The following is a 17120-nucleotide window of genomic DNA, read 5'->3' on the forward strand; positions in this document are numbered from 1 at the left end:
TTGATTTAATTTACCACTAACAACAAGATAAGCCGAAAATACCAATTACCATACTTACACCAAGCCAACCAAAATTACTAAGACACCCTCAACAAAATAAATACCACAACCTCCGATGGTTCTTTCTCAGCAGTACAACCTTCGCACTTGATATATCGATTTAAATAGTTACCGTACCTATTCCCTAACATATATTGAAAAATGTCCAACTACAGTATCCCCATAATATAATTTAAAGAAAAAACTATCAAAGATATGCAAAACATTAAAAGCAAATATCGTTTTTATATAAAGATAAATTAAGTTCCTAAAAAGTACTATAAACTTTTAGAAAAGACTATCAAACTATAGAGATTACAGGTGACTTTGAAAAACCTTTAATAATTATTCAGATTAGAATAAACCTTTTATTTTTAAAAACATAAATAAATAAATTTGATAAAAGAAAAGATATTAGCAAATAATAATAATAATAATAATAATAATAAACAAATAAAAATATAATAAAAAAATAAATAAAAAATAATAAAAACTAAATACATTAATACTTATATAAATAAAAAAATTAAAACACAATATATATGTTTACATATGCTTGTGTGTGTGCGTGTATGCATGTGTATGTATATATCCGTATATATATGTATATATCCGTATATAGGTGTGTCTATATGTGTATATATATACATACATATATATATATAAAATAAAAGTAACAACTAATTAATAACTTATTAAGATATAAATTAATAAATAAATAATAGATTTCATATAACTAGAGAGTACATATATATAAAAAAAATTAAGGAAACCAGATCTGATCTTATATTATAAAAGTTACTGTTAAATTCAAAACAAAAGATATAATTTATGGAAAAAAATAAAATAGTAAATAAATAAATAAAAATTAAACGAAAAACCTTAGGTTTTTATAGAAACACAATATGACCCAATTCAGTTTAACTTTCTCCATCGTCGAGACATTTTTAAGTGACTTGACTTATGAAATAGTAAATATCACCTACTGACCTTCCCTTTTGTTACGTGTCAACTGTTTTCATTTGTACGACCTCCTTTCTCCTGTCTCCCTCTCACTCTCATTGAATTCATACCCCTCTATATCTTTGTATTATCCATTCCCTTTTTATAACTCTCTCTAATCCTCCCGCAAAACAATCCTTTCCCCCTTCTTTAACAGGAATTTGATTCTTGTAATTAAATTTAAATCCATAAGAACATTAGCTTTGCTTCATGCGAGTTATGGCAAAGTATATTTATTCTCCTCTAAAATTGAAATTGCCTTGTACCTTTTTAATTTTTAAATTCTCTTGCCTGATAAGATTAATTATGATCGAAACGATCTACACATCGTAGCAAAATATGACTGTATCTACATAAATAAAAATAATATATATATATATATATATATATATATATATATATATATATATATATATATATATATATATACATGATTGGAGTTCGAAGGTCAACCTTAATAGATATTATTTCTAGCCCAAAACCAATATATTTCTTTATTTTCAATTTTTTTATAGTTAGCTGGGCCTCATATTATAAAATTATGTTATGAAAGATCTTTAACTTCGATTTCAATTGACTTTTTTGAATACAGTAGGAGATATTTATTTTAAATTCCAGTCTGTGTTTGTTGATAGGTCAACAATAAATATAATTTTACTTTGTCTTGTTTATTTCAGCATAAAAATGGAAAAGTTAATACATATAAAAAGAATACATTTTAAAATTGTCCCTCTGCTCCAAATAATTTTAAAATCATTTAGTAAAAATTGTGTAAATGGTTTAGCAGTGCTAAGAGCATTTCTTCAAAAGAATCAAACCCAAAGAGCGTAACGTTTTTGTACAGTCTTTATTTAAGATGATAATGTATCAACATTTTGTCTGAGTTGAATATGGGAGGCGTAAAACGTAAATGAATTCGGTCTCGTTTATAGATGAACAGGTTTATAAGCTGAAATACAAAGAAACAGATAAAATCGTTATACTTTAATCTTGTAAATAAGAAAATCAAATCGACAATTGAAAATCTATTTCTTTAGAAGGAATATTTTATGAAATGGTGTTAGAAATTTTATCATTTACAAAAACGATATCAGCACTTTTTCTTAAAATCAGATATCCCTCTAAAATTTTAGGTAAACTGTTCATGTTTTCCTCTTATTAAATCTACGGTCTTTAATCTGATTACTTTTTAATAACTTAAAACTCTATATTCACATGAGATAAGCAAGCGTGTCGATAAGTGTAATGTAGGTAGTGACATAGTTAAATTAGAACCAATTTATAAATGATTTGGGCAGACTTACAGCAACCAATGTTATAAAACGAATTTTCAAGTTATAACCGTTAACTTTTGTAAATAAAAAGTGAATCTATCCGAATTTGGCAAATCAAACAATAATTATGTAACTTTAGAAATTTCATTATAGTATTGGTATCTATGCATGGTATCGTTTTCCAGTTTGACACCGTCAATATTTTTTAATCATGCTCTAAAATTAAATCATACAAAATTTATGGCGTACATGTATTTCAAATGTCTTTACAATCTCAAAATAATAACAAACAATTTCATTTATTCATTTCTCATAAAGTAAATAATAAAATGATAGAATGACGAGAAACGTATAAAACAAATATATCCAACAAAATACATACATCTTAATGAGTTTTTCATACTTTTTCAGTTTATATAGGCGAATATAAAAATTAATTTGATAGTCTAGTTCTTAATTGCCATATATATTTTTATAACTTACTTCATACATACATACATACATACATACATACATACATACATATATATATGCATATATATATATATATATATATATATATATATATATATATAAAATCTCATATTATGCATATAATTCCAGTTATAAAAAAATCTTTTAATTTCTAAAGAAAAATTATAAAATAAACAGTGAATATTTTATTAGTTTGAAAGTATAAGCTTTTTTTTCACCAATTGTCATAAAATTTTAATCATAGAATAGTATTATAATCTTCCAAAAGCCTGTCAATTTTCATGTAGTTTCGTCCTATAGAACCAAAGATATGAGCATTTCAATATTTAATTTGGTTATGACTATAGATATATCCATATTATTATTAATCTTATTAATAATAATAACGATAATAATAATAGTAATAAGATTAATAACATTAATAATATATATATATACATACATACATACAGAGAAAGAGAGAGAGAGAGAGAGAGAGAGAGAGAGAGAGAGAGAGATAGATAGATAGATATACCACCTCTTTTGGCAATCTTATAAGTTCGAAATTTCAGCGACTAATGATCAGATTTAACAAATGAAGACTCGTTGGAAAGTTAATGACTTGAATTGTGTAGTGGGCTATGTGACATTCGCCCTTAAGGTTGCACATTGAGGGGATCATCCATTATCTAGAGCCTATGTTTTGCACTTTTTTACAGCCATAAAATGTTTCGATAAAGATGCAGTATCTTTTCACTCTCTAAAAATCCTTCTAAATTACCACTATAATAGGTTTTCAAGGGTGCTAAAACGAAAATGACATTTACAATTGCAGGAAACAAATAGTTTTCAAGATATGAAGAAATTATACTTTTAAAAAAGAGGGGGAGTCACTTTTCTATATTAATTCAACCTAAAATGAACACCCACTTTATGGCCATATTTTGCGGGCGTCTGTTATTTTTATGACTGTGCTTATTATGGCCTGGTAGACCAACACAAAATCTACCTTAAAAAACTTGTTTTTCTTGGGTTTTCAGGTGTGCTGAAAGCAAATATCGTATTTAAATTTTCCACAAATAAGTATTTTTCCGGGTAATAAGTAAAAATATGCGCTTGCTTGCACAATCACTTATAGCATAAAGAATTACATAGCGTAATACCCAGAAAAGTACTTGTTTCCGAAAAAATTGAATGCGATGTTCGTTTTCGGCATACCAGAAAAGCAAGAAAGAACAACTTTTTTAAGGTAGGTTTTGTGTTGGTCTACCAGCCACAATTACCACTTAAACACACCCCTAAAAAAATAACAGACGCCCCTCTCTCCCCCAAAAGATAGTTACAAAGTAGGTGTTCATTTTACGTTAAATTAATACAAAAATTCATCCCCCATTTTTAAAACTATAATTTCTTTATATCGTGAAAACTACTCGTTTCCTGGAATTTTAAACAACCCATAATAGTGGTAATTTTAAAAGATTTTTTTAGGGCGGAAGGATACTGCACCTCTACCAATATTTCAACCATAATCATTTGTGTTCCTAGTTTTGCATATAAATTACAAAATATCCGATATTTCTCCCAACCCCCTGGCTTTGATGGAAGGGAAACTAAACTTGCTGCTATGATTTAAAAATGATCTGAAATGCAAATGGATACTTGATTTCAAACATTTCTCGCATATCTCTTCTCTTTGGGTTTCATACATAAAGTAAATTTCACAGTGTATAAATATTATTTGATACTGGAGATATTCATAATCGTACCCTATTTCCAAAAGAGTGGGGGTATAACATATGAAAAATATTGTCTCGCTCATTCATCAAGGCCAGAGGTTTTGGAGATATATATATTATATGGAAAAATGCGCGCATGCAAAGTAATATTCTTAAGATTTTATTAAACCTGGAAAAGTAAAGGACAAGAAATTCAACCTGGAAAAGTAAAGAACAAGATATTCTAGTAAAGTAAAAAATAAGAATTTTTTAGACTTAAAATATTGCAGCTAAAAATAAAATTTGAATATTGATAAATATTTTATTTATTATTTGCATATGTTGTTGTTTATTGTTGAGTTAGAAAGGGTGTCAGTTGCTGGATTGAACTTATTTCCCCCCTATTATTTGCATATATTTATGTAGTGAAAATTGTTTGAATAAAATTAATTCATTAGTTAGTTAGTTAGTAGATAGAATTAATAATTTTATAATTTACATAAAAATTAATAATTTTATTATATCATAATTAGGATCATTTAATTTTTTCTAACTCAACAATAAACAACAACATATGCAAATAATAAATAAAATATTTATCAATATTCAAATTTTATTTTTAGCTGCAATATTTTAAGTCTAAAAAATTCTTATTTTTTACTTTACTAGAATATCTTGTTCTTTACTTTTCCAGGTTGAATTTCTTGTCCTTTACTTTTCCAGGTTTAATAAAATCTTAAGAATATTACTTTTCATGCGCGCATTTTTCCATATAATCCATGATTTTTCCAGGCATTGCTATTGTATTAATATATAAATTTATAATATTTATTAATGATTGTCAAAAAAAATTAGCTCTCAAACACACATTTATGCAATATTTATCATTCAATCACAGTAGTTCCGAGCCAGGGTCTCTACCGAGACTGCGGTTCATGAATTCGTGATTTGTATAGAGCGTAAACTAACAAAATAGAAGATGGCACTCGGTGTCTTTTTAGATATCGTTGGAGCTTTTGACAACATACCCTTCAGTAGTATGTTCAAGTCGCTACGAGAACTCAATGTGCCACCAGTACTCATCCAATGGATTGAGTATATGGTGAGGCGAGGCACAGAACAGTTCAAGTAGAACTAATGAGGGCAACTGTTAAAAGGGAAGTAGTTAAATGAAACCCCCAAAGTAGGATTTTATCACCTTTACTATGGAACTTTATGCTGAATCCTCTTTTAAAGGAGTTTAAAAATAGGAATATTTATGCCCAGGCTGATTCTGATGACATCGCAGTGCTAGTCGCGGGTTCAAAAGCATCATTGGTCAGACGCATTGCCAAAATGGGACTACATTTTTCATCAAATGTGAAATGAAAAATTTGAGTTCATTCAAAGAATATGTATATCATAGAATTCACTAATATTTTTAATCGATAAATTCATCATTTTTTGCTATAAAATCATAAGGAGAGTTAAAAAAATTAGTTATTAAAAAAAAGTTCGGTTTTTTAATTATAAAAAAACGATACACGGGATTGAACCTAAAATCGTTCCACCAACCCCCGGTACTCTAACCGTTACGCTAACATGTCATATTGGTAAAATCGCTGTAAAAATTATTTATATACAAAAAAGTTATGCAAAATAAAAAAAAGCGTTAGTCACTTATGTACTTACTCTCCTGTTTGTGAACCCACATATTTTGTTGTAACTTTTTTTCTACTGAACCAATTTTCGAAATTTTCTTTTCAAAATGTAGCTAATGATGAGTTCTATCCAACTGTATCACCTGTTTGAAAATTGGTTGCGAACGGAATTAGTGGTGGGGGTTTGAATGTATCTCGATTCATTCAATTTCGGACTTAAGCATATATTCAACCACTACCGTGGTTGAATGATATATATATATATATATATATATATATATATATATATATATATATATATATATATATATATATATTTACAATGGCATCATCTAACAAAATATAAAAAACTGAGTTTTCTAACATTAAGAATTTTATATAAAATAGTAATATTTAAGTAAACTGCTAAATTTAACAATAGTGCAACGCCAAATTTAGGTTATTATGAAAATGTGAGTTTTCACAATAACATAGACTCTTTTTGGTAGTATAACATCCCGATGACCAAAAAAAAAAAAAAAAAAAAAAAAAAAAAAAAAAAAAAACTTAAGCGTAAAAAACGCAACATTATAAATGAAACGGATTATAGGATACGACAAAAATATATATTTCCAACAGCTAAATTTAAATATAAAAAATAAATAAAATAAAAATAATTGACACATACTGTAAATATATTAAAATGCAAGGAATTTGCAGTTTATTTCAATCCGCAATTTACGAACATTATATAGATTGAGATTCCAAATTACTTATTATTGAAGAGAACCTTCTACACGGAAAGAAAACTTCAAGCAACGTACAATAAAATTAAATAGAGCTAAATTTATAATTAATCATAATGATATGAAGCGAGTGTTGGAACCACGAAAGGAAAACACGGATTAGTTATAAGAACATATATTAACAAAAGCTAACAAGGATAGGTTAAAAGGTACGCGGAGCTTATTATTCAGTAGAGTCTAATATAGGTAGTCGTACACGCTGCACACGACTAGTACTCCTGCTGATTCTACGGTATTATGATACTGCCGATTATGAGTGTTAGTTCACATAATAATATAGTACTGGAAGAGTCCACGATGCAGGTAAGTTTCAGTCTCACAACATCCTCCTTCCACGAGTTTTCATTTTTTTTTTTTTTTTTTGAAAAAGAGAAAACATTGGAGAAAAATAAACGGTTAATATTTCTTGGGGTTTACGTCGATTGGTTTGATAAATTTTCTTTATTTTCTCGAGCGTCACACTTCCAGAGAAATTTAAGGCATCTCGAGATCAAAATGATTGAATATTATGTCGATTGTCTCTTCGCATGTATTTTGCAATATTTCCTTCGATTCATTCAAACGGCATTTCCTTAGCTGGTTTATATGGTGTTTGTGGGTATTTTCGGTTCCTGGACATTATAGACTAGTCCACCAATTATTTTTTTGATGGTGTCTACTTCGCAGAGTGTAATGTTGTTTTGTAGGCATTAAAGACTTTATCGCCAGGACAGAAGTATTTCTTATGCGCTAGACGGTTTTCCTGAACTTCGCTTGCCGTTGAATGAGTTTATCAAAGACTGAGTTAACTTTTTTTTTGCGACCATTGTTTCTAAAGGCGAACGTATCATAAGTGCGTTCTAATTAAGGGGTTATCTTATGAACCTGCAAAAACTCTTGCATTTTCCGTCGGTGTACATAGTATCTTTTTAAACCTCTCGGCGTGGTCATTCGATCAAAGTGATACTAAGAGTTTGTAATGTGGTCCACTTGATACGACTTCCAAACGTCTCTAAATTCACTTGATGTGAATTGAGTGCAGTTATCTGTCACCACATAATCTACCACGCCAAAACGCGTGATTAGTTCGTGTAAAAATTCGATCGTGCAGTTGGTGGTTTGTCTTTAACATTGTTGGGCATCAGGCCATTTTGAGTGGTTATTCAAAACAATGAAGTAGTACATCGAAATCCATATGAATTCTATGCTATGGGTGGTCTGTTTTTTTGGCCATAGTTTACATGTCGTTGTTGGATATTTTGTTGCAGACGCGGATTTGGTCTAACAATAACTACTAAATTCGAATATGTTTATGGCATGATGACATTAAATATGAATGTATAATTGAGCAAGATATATACGATAAAATCAAGAATAACAATATATCTAAAAAAGTAATAACAATAATATCAATATAATAAATAATATAGACAAGTTAAACGAGAAAAGTTTATATATAATTGAACAAAAAATAAACCAAAAATATAACATAACACACTACACCCGAAAGGCGATGTTGACCGACTCAACGTGAAAAGGAAAGACGGCGGGAGGGGACCGGTTTGTATAGAAGACTGTGTGAATGACACCAAAAAAAGAGTAATTATGGCAGCAAAAGGCACGGAAAAATCAACAGAACAGAAAACAGAGAGACAAAGAATAAGACAAGAAGAGAAAAATGGGAAGAGAAACAACTACAGGAAGATTCGTAAGGATGACAAAAGATGAGATTAACGAAAACACTTCGACATGGATGCGAAAAGGACACGTAAACCGGAAGACTGAATCGCTAATAACTGCAGCACAAGATAACTCGATAAGAACCAACCACATCAAAGCAAAGATCGACAAAACGAAAGAAAGCAGCAAACGCAGACTCTGTGGACACAGAGACGAAACGATAGTAAGTGAATGTAACAAACAAAACAATATAAAAATAAGCACGACCAAGTAGGAAGGGCAGTAAGAATGATGAAACAAATCAAGATAGTGCTTATAATAGTAGAAGCACTACAAAATATTCCGGAAAACTTTGAAAAAAGAATCGAAGAAATTGGAATCAGAGGAATGGCTGGAAAGATACAGCGAATTGCAATAATGAAAACAGCTGAAATAAAAAAAAAATCCTTGAATTTGGAGACTAATCCACGAGCCACACGCGCGGGCCAGACGAGCTGCTGCAGAGACAAAACATGAAACGTTACATGGAACCAAGAGCAATAGAAGCTGCATACCTATACGCTCACTATCTTCCCCCTATCTCCTCTCATTACCTAATCACTCCTCCAAAGAATGATGCCAAATAGCTGAGAAGAGTCGGAGAGGATGGAAAGCGGTTGGTGCCAAGAGAATTGGGACTCTGGGGAAGCTTATTGCCACTCAAATTCCAGTGCTAGGGAGAATCAATAGTAAACGGCTGTTGCAATAATGAAAATTCATTTGCAAATGTTATCGAAAAAGGTGGAAAGTACTGAAAATCTGAGGATACTTGCTGTCACGCAGCTTTCAGGGAACATCACAGGTCGTTCTCAAGAAGAGATCCTTTATGACCTGTGTGAAAGCTCCTTGTGGGTCAATAATAATAATAATAATAATAATAATAATAATAATAATAATAATAATTTACAAAACACCTGATGAAGGCCGGAGGGCAAAACGGCCGAAACTTTGTGACGATAACAACCAAGATGAGGAAGTCAGTCCGACAATCTCAATCAATGAAAACACCTCATCTCAAAAATACAGACCATTATAATAATAATGTAACAATTAATATTGATAAGTACATCGATAAAAAATACATATATCGGAGCCAAATCAGGTCTTATCAAGCCAAAAATAGCGAAATATAAAAATTATTAGGCCCCCCCCGAATCTTATTCCTTGTTGCCAACGGTATAAACATGTATGCTTCGAAAATTATTGTTGAGACTAATAATGTTTTTCACAAGAAATTAAGCGTCATTGATGGAAATGTAATATTTGATAGGACGCTATATGTATTGTAATTATACGTATACCTTTAAAAGTCGATTTACACTTCAATTGTCGCATATAATTACAGGATATAACATGTTCTATTCATCCCTGTAAAATATTTATATTAGGCTGTTGAATCGAACATTTAAATTGTGACATGATAAAAAATACCAAAAAGATAAAATTATTACAGGAATGTGTTAGATACTATTGCTGTGCTCGTGACTTTTCTGCAATTTCGTTGTGAAGTTAACTCAATATACAAAATATACTACAAAACCTTATTCTTGGATCCTAATTCTAGTGATCAAAGTTTATTTCAATAAGATCGTTTTAGAAAATGGATAAAATTCCAGGTGTATGTGTAAGAAAATTTTATAAAGAAATTGACATAAACTTATTTGTTCTTACTTGGTTTGTTATGATGGGGTTTGAATTAATAAAGGTCTAGAAATAGTTACATTTGGTAATCAGTCGTTATGCTCAAATTATGCCAGTAGATACATTTAAAATAAATCGGAATACAATAATTTCATGAATATTTTTAGTTTATTTGTAAGTTTTTAATTTCCATAAAATATTAATAGCCCAGCTTTAGCATTTTGTATAACGAGGAGTGGATATTGTGCTAGCGAGAAATCTGATACATTTTCGAAAGAAAAGAAATGATCATCATATGTGTTATGTAGTCATAAATTTCAACGAGCATCTCATAGATTATATTTTGCCAAATTAGGATATATGCAGAAACTACAAGACTTAACCAACAAGGTAACATTTCCAGTAAATATGAAGGACTCTTCCTCAACGTCAGTAAAACGAAGGTAATGAAAATAACACAGGCACCAAATGATGAAAACCTAATTATCAACAATCAAAATATCGAAAATGTAGATGCAGTTTTCACTAAAAAAGTAGATGACACCAAAGAAGTAAAACAACGTATTGCAATAGCAAAGACAGCAATGATTGCGCTGACAAATATATCACAACGCACAATGAAACGGCTCCTACAAGCTTTGGTATTCTCAATAGCAACATATAGAGCAGAATATTGGGTCTAAAAGAAAGTCGAAAACAGAAAAATTACTGCTTTTGAATTATGCTGCTATCGTAGACTCCTTTGTGTAAGCTCGGTGGACAAATGTACAAACGAATGGGCTCTGACGAGGATTGAACCATGCCGATCAGTGCCGGATGTCATCAATGACAGGAAATTGCAATTATTAGGACATGTGACCAGAACAGAAGGCCTAACAAAATATCTGCTCTTTGGTACAATCCCTGGCAGAAGAGGACGTGGAAGTCAAAAACCAGGATGTCACACAATGTGAAGGATATCGCGGACATTAGCATGGCTAAGTTGCTCAGAATGGTGCAGAACCGGAGTCAATTGCGACGATTCCTGAAGAGTGCCACGGCTGGTCAGTAATGACCGTTCTGTCAAAGAAAGAGAGAAAGAGAGAGAGAGAGAGAGAGAAAGAGAAAGAGAAAGAGAGAGAGAGAGAGAGAGGGGGGGAAGTGAGAGAGAGGGGGAGGGGTGCTCGAAAAAGACGCCTTGAACATCCACCGTAGCCTTGAGTGAACCTTGACAATAGTATATTTCGTATAATACTAGTTTGGGTCTGGTAATTAGCTACTCCTCTGTGTTTCATGTTTTACGTGTATGTTTTCAACTGAGACCTACTATACAGTGCATGTTGCGGTAATCAGACCTCTGTTTACAATTGTGTCTTCATTGTTCAGTTAATGTTTTACTACTTATATCCGGTGACGCAAATTACCCAATCGCTTACCAGTATTTAAGCATATATTATATCTTAACTTTAACATTATTTATCTGAAAAAAAAAAAAACCCAATTACATTACAACGATGAAGTGGCTTATATGTATTGATGTTTTTATTAATGCTTAATCTTTATTTTTAGCATATTTAAAGTCCTTGCATTTTTTATCAGTATATTTGAATTAATTTATGTTCTCTTTTTTAATTTGACTATAAAAATTATTCACAAATCTCACATGTCACATAAATAATATTCATGCAATTTTCATAACTCTGTATCAAAAACACAAAATAGCTGGCTTATAATGTCAGAAAAACCCATGTTTAGAATTTTAAGACGACGATATATTTGATTTGAAAACGAAGTCGTTTGTGTACTAAATGCTAATTGAATTTTTTCATATGCAACTGAACATAGATGGCGATTTTATGCAATAATGTAGGAAGATATGATTTATAAAGTTCAATTCCATGTTAAGAACGAGGTTTTAAATAATCATTATACTATGTAGAAAATAATGTACAAATAGAGAAAGCGAAGGGGGTTATAACTACTTTATCGATTTGTCTATATTTTTATCCTAATTGTACAAATCATGTGTATAATTTGATTGATTTCTGTTACCGCAAAAACAAAAAAAGGAAGATACATATAACCACAAGTTGTTCTCAAAGAGAAATCTTTGGTGATGGCCTGTGTTACTCATGTTAATTTCTTAAATAAATAATTTGATATTTAATTTTTATAATTATAATTGCATGTTTATAAGTAATTTTAGTTTTAGACAAGTTTTTTGTTCCAGCATCTCCACTTAAAGGATATTATGAGGGGCGTGCAATAAGTAATGCCCCTGGCCCACTTCCCATAGCAGTAGAGCAACGAAACTTGGCGCAGTTATTAGTCTTTCTCTACATAGGAACCACCCAGAGTTATGTATTTCTCCCATCGTTTGATGCAGCTCTGGAGACCGTTTTGGTAGAACACCTCAGGTTGGTCCTCCAACCAAGACGTGACTTCAGAAATCAAGGCTGCATCACTTGGGAGGCGCTTTCCTTTCAAAAACAACTTCATGGCTGGGAAGAGGTGAAAGTCAGAGGGTGCAAGGTCAGGAGAGTAGGGAGGATGGGGAAGGATTTCATAACTACACGCCCGTGCTTCTGATCTGGCGACATGCGAGTTGTGGACCGGAGTGTTGTCCTGCAGGAGGAGGGTACATTTACTGATCTTTCCCTGCCGCTTGATTTTGATAGCTTCCCTTAATTTTCTCAAAAGTGAAGCATAATAGGCTCCTGTAATTGTGGTACCCTTTGCCAGGAAATCTGTCATCACTACTCTGTCCTGGTCCCAGAAGACTGTGAGCATGACCTTGCCAGCAGAGGGCTGCACCCTTGCCTTCTTTGGAGGTGGTGAGTCCAAGTGCTTCCATTGCGTTGACTTGGCTTTGGTCTCTGGATCATAGTGATGAACCCAGGTTTATTCCTGTGTAATCAGTCTTTTGAAAAATTTTGACTCATCTTCTTGGCACATCTCCAAATTCTATCCTCGAGCACTCGACGCGTTCTAGCTTCTGGAATGGTGTGAGCAACCTGGATATCCATCTGGCAGACACCTTATGCATATGATAATGGTCATGAATGATAGTTTTTACAGACCATGTACTAATCTTGACATCTTGGGCTATTTGGCGAATAGTAATGCGCTGATCTTCCAAAATGGCAGCCTCAACTTTACGGACATGCCTCATCAATGGCAGAAGGGGGGCGACCACGTCTGGGGCTGTTTCCACAGACTTCCGGCGATGTTTAAATTCACAATGCCAGCGTTTTACAAGATCATATGATGGGGCATTATCACCATAAGTTTTTTTCATTTCATCAAAACTCTCCTGTGGTGTTCGTCCTTTCAAATACAAACACCGGATCACTGCTCGACATTCAACAGCTCCATTTCACACCTGACTCAATTCAAACACTTGTAAAAGAGAAACCACAATTAGTTCAGAGCTGTAATTTGCCACATAACCCGTAGAGATATAAATCATTGAACATGCAAAATTTCAGCTAGATCAGACAAATGGATGTGGATCAGGGACATTACTTATTCGTACATATAAACTTAGTTGTAAAATAATTTGGACCACAAGAATCAGTTTCCAATATAAATTTAAGGTCAACTGATAATCTCCTTGCCCCTGGGAATGTAAACAATTTTCTTTGGTGTGAATTTATATCATTCTTGATGTTTCTTATCAAATTTTACTATAAAATATCTCATAAAAGTCATAAATGACATGCTAACTCTATGTTAAATAAAAAAACTTACTCTACTAACTCTAAATTCGGTCGGTTATGAAAAAGATAAAACGATTATATGCGTTTTTTTTACTTCGCCGTTAGGATTTAAGGGTGTTACAAAATTTAGTTAACTGCCCAAAAAGATGAAGGTTGACCATCAACAGGAAAGCATTTTGATGAGATATGTGCGCAACTAACCCCTAACTAAAGTTTAAAATAATTGTTTGCTTATTATTACTTTAGTGTGTTCACATATAAGAATCTCACTTTAGGGGCGATAATTTAAAATGTAGGTATAATTTATTTTGGAAAAAGTTGTGGAGAACACTCTGTTTTACGGTTGTTTTAAAAATGGAACGGAAATTAAAATTTCACTCCGTTTATATCTGTTTTTTTTTTCTTAGTTTTGAATGCACCCCAATAATTGAAAGTAATTGACACAATAAAAATTAAGTTTAAAAAATGGATAGCACGACCGTCAATATATACACAAGTTGCAAATATAAGCATTTTTATGCAATAGTAAAATTTTGGGAATGAGAAGATTTAAGTAGGAGGTATTTTATTGACCATGGAGTATTGGCCAATATGTGAGGAGGTTGGGGGTGTCTATTCCGAAAGCCGTTCTTTACATGGGGATGTTGAGACTGTTTATACATTGTAGGCATACCCGAAAATAAGTCGATATTTCCAATGACATATAAAAATACCAAAAGGTATACCAAATTGACCTTTTTCGTTTAGAAATTAAATCATTTCATTTTTGCTAATAAAATTTTATTTTTATATAAAAAAAATCTTGCGTTTTTTTTTATATAAAAAGTACAATTGTTGAATGTTATTTTTTCGATATTTTTGGGCGCATGCGCAATTAAAAAACGATTAAAACAGAACGAAATTTAACTTTCCGCTCTATTTATAAAGAACCGTGAAACAGCGTTCTCTGCAAGTTTTACCATTATTATGGTTTGACAAGTTTCTATATGATTTTATGCATTATATACAAAATTATTATAAACCCATTCTGAGATTTTCATCTATGTTTTTTACTTTTGCCACAGTTTATAATCTTTAACTATTAAAATACGAACTCTCTGTGAATATAGACATTAAGCAAATAGGTGCGGAAACAGATTTCATTTTTAATATCTAGAGAAAGTGAAAAGCAAGTGAACTCTAGAATTTTATATTATTTATTATTTTAACCAATAAAATAAATTAGACTCTGAGAATTTATGCTATATCTCGAGATGGTATTCTTTACCTGAAGTTTCGTTGCTCTTAATCTTATGCTTTAAATAAACAACTTTCAAATAATTAACTACACTATATGGACCTGTGGAAATTCTACAGCAGACTCTTTCATATGTAATGTATTATTGTAGCTCTTTTGTTAAAACTGCAAAAGTATTTATCTAAGCTAGCAGGAACACCTGCCGCAGCCCTGACACTTAAATACGATATTTTAATTTATGCAGATTTCGTATATATTATTATAGAGTCAGTTGTCTATCTATTCTTATATATTACAAAGTTGTAATTTAAAAATTAATTATCCATATGACGCGGGTGAATCAGCTTGAATCGAAACCGAAACAAAAACTTATGAAGAAAAATATATATGCCTGTATAACTTGATTTCCTTAAGCTATAATCGAAATTGAAGACAAAACTTATCAAGAATTCTTGGTAAAATTATTTGCTACAAGAAAAAGAAAAATAACTGAAAAAAAAAAGAAGTAAATGTGACACAGAAAATAACACATACGCTATTGTATTAATATATAAACTAGCGAGAACTGTGAAAACTCCACAGGGGACTGATTCATATGTAATATATTGATATTGGCATTCTATATGTTCAGCGTAAATCAAAACGCTCTTATATTATTGTAGCTTTTTTGTTAAAACTGCAAAAGTATTTATCTAAGCTAGCACGAATGCCCGGCAAAGGCCGGTCATAAAGTACGCTTAATTATGATATTTTAATTCTTGCAGATTTTGTATATATTTACGTTCTATCGATTTTTATATATTATAAACTTGTGATTTCAAATATAAAAAAATATATCCATATGGCTTAGGTGCATTAACTTGAATCGAAACTGAAATACAAACTTGTGAAATATATATATATATATATATATATATATATATTTCACAATTTTTTTTATTTCAGTTTCGATTCAAGTTAAATTAAGTTAAATTATGGATATATTTTTTATATTTGAAATCACAAGTTTATAATATATAAAAATCGATAGAACGTAAACTCTATAATAATAATAATAATAATAATAATAATAATAATAATATATATATATATATATATGTGTGTGTGTGTGTGTGTGTGTGTGTGTGTGTGTGTATATGTATATATATAGCATGGGTTCCTTCACCTATAAACGAAACCGAAACCAAAATTTATGAAGAATTCTTGGTAAAATTATTTATACAAAAAATAGATTACTGGAGTGCCATCTGCTATAAACGAAACCGAAACAGAAACTTGTGAAGAATTCTTGGTAAAATAATTTATGACAAGAAATGGAAATACATAACAATTAAACGACCCGGATGTAAACGTGACAAACAAAAGAACACACACGCTATAGTATTAATATATAGATATTTGCTTCATCCTGTTAAGTAAAAATTAAAAGAGCTGTTTGTGGAATCGGAAATAAAGCCCAAACTTATCAGATTTCAATACCTTAAAAGTTCCAAACTTTTATTCCCGATTCCGATAAATAGTACCAATATATATATATATACATACAGGGTGTCTCAAAAAATGTACTAACACTTTAACTGTTGCTAACATGCTGTCTTTTTTATGTTGCAGGTGTGAGGTGTGAACCACAGCATGGCAGGAAATCAACTTAGCTTGGAAGAGAGGAAGTGTGTCCTGAAATGTTATTGGAAGACAGAAAACGCCATTGAAATGCAAAGACGATTCAGAAGGGAATTTGCAAGACCGCCACCAACGCGCCGGACCATTGCTCGCATCAAAGAGAAATTTGAAGCAGATGGAACCGTCCAGAACGTCAACAAAAAAACGTTCTGGACGACTTCGGACATCCACGAGCCCTGGAAAAGAGCAGGTGCAGGAAACACTCTTTCAATCACCACAGAAATCACTTCGACAAATTGCTCGGGAAACCCACATCTC

General features: G+C 31.3%; 1 protein-coding gene across 1 annotated transcript in view; it reads right to left on the reverse strand.

Annotated features, from left to right (window-relative positions):
- Positions 1-1871: 1871 nt before the first annotated feature.
- LOC145283362 (uncharacterized) overlaps positions 1872-17120 on the reverse strand; it is a 34363-nt gene continuing 19114 nt past the window's right edge. The window contains exon 5 of the mRNA XM_080132275.1: positions 1872-1990. The gene's annotated coding sequence lies outside the window, so the exon portion shown is untranslated. The remainder of the gene's footprint in view (positions 1991-17120) is intronic.

The sequence above is a fragment of the Euprymna scolopes genome, chromosome 1, assembly GCF_053919585.1.
Source record: "Euprymna scolopes isolate OS-2025 chromosome 1, ASM5391958v1, whole genome shotgun sequence".
In the NCBI taxonomy this organism is placed as follows: Eukaryota; Metazoa; Mollusca; class Cephalopoda; order Sepiida; family Sepiolidae; genus Euprymna; species Euprymna scolopes.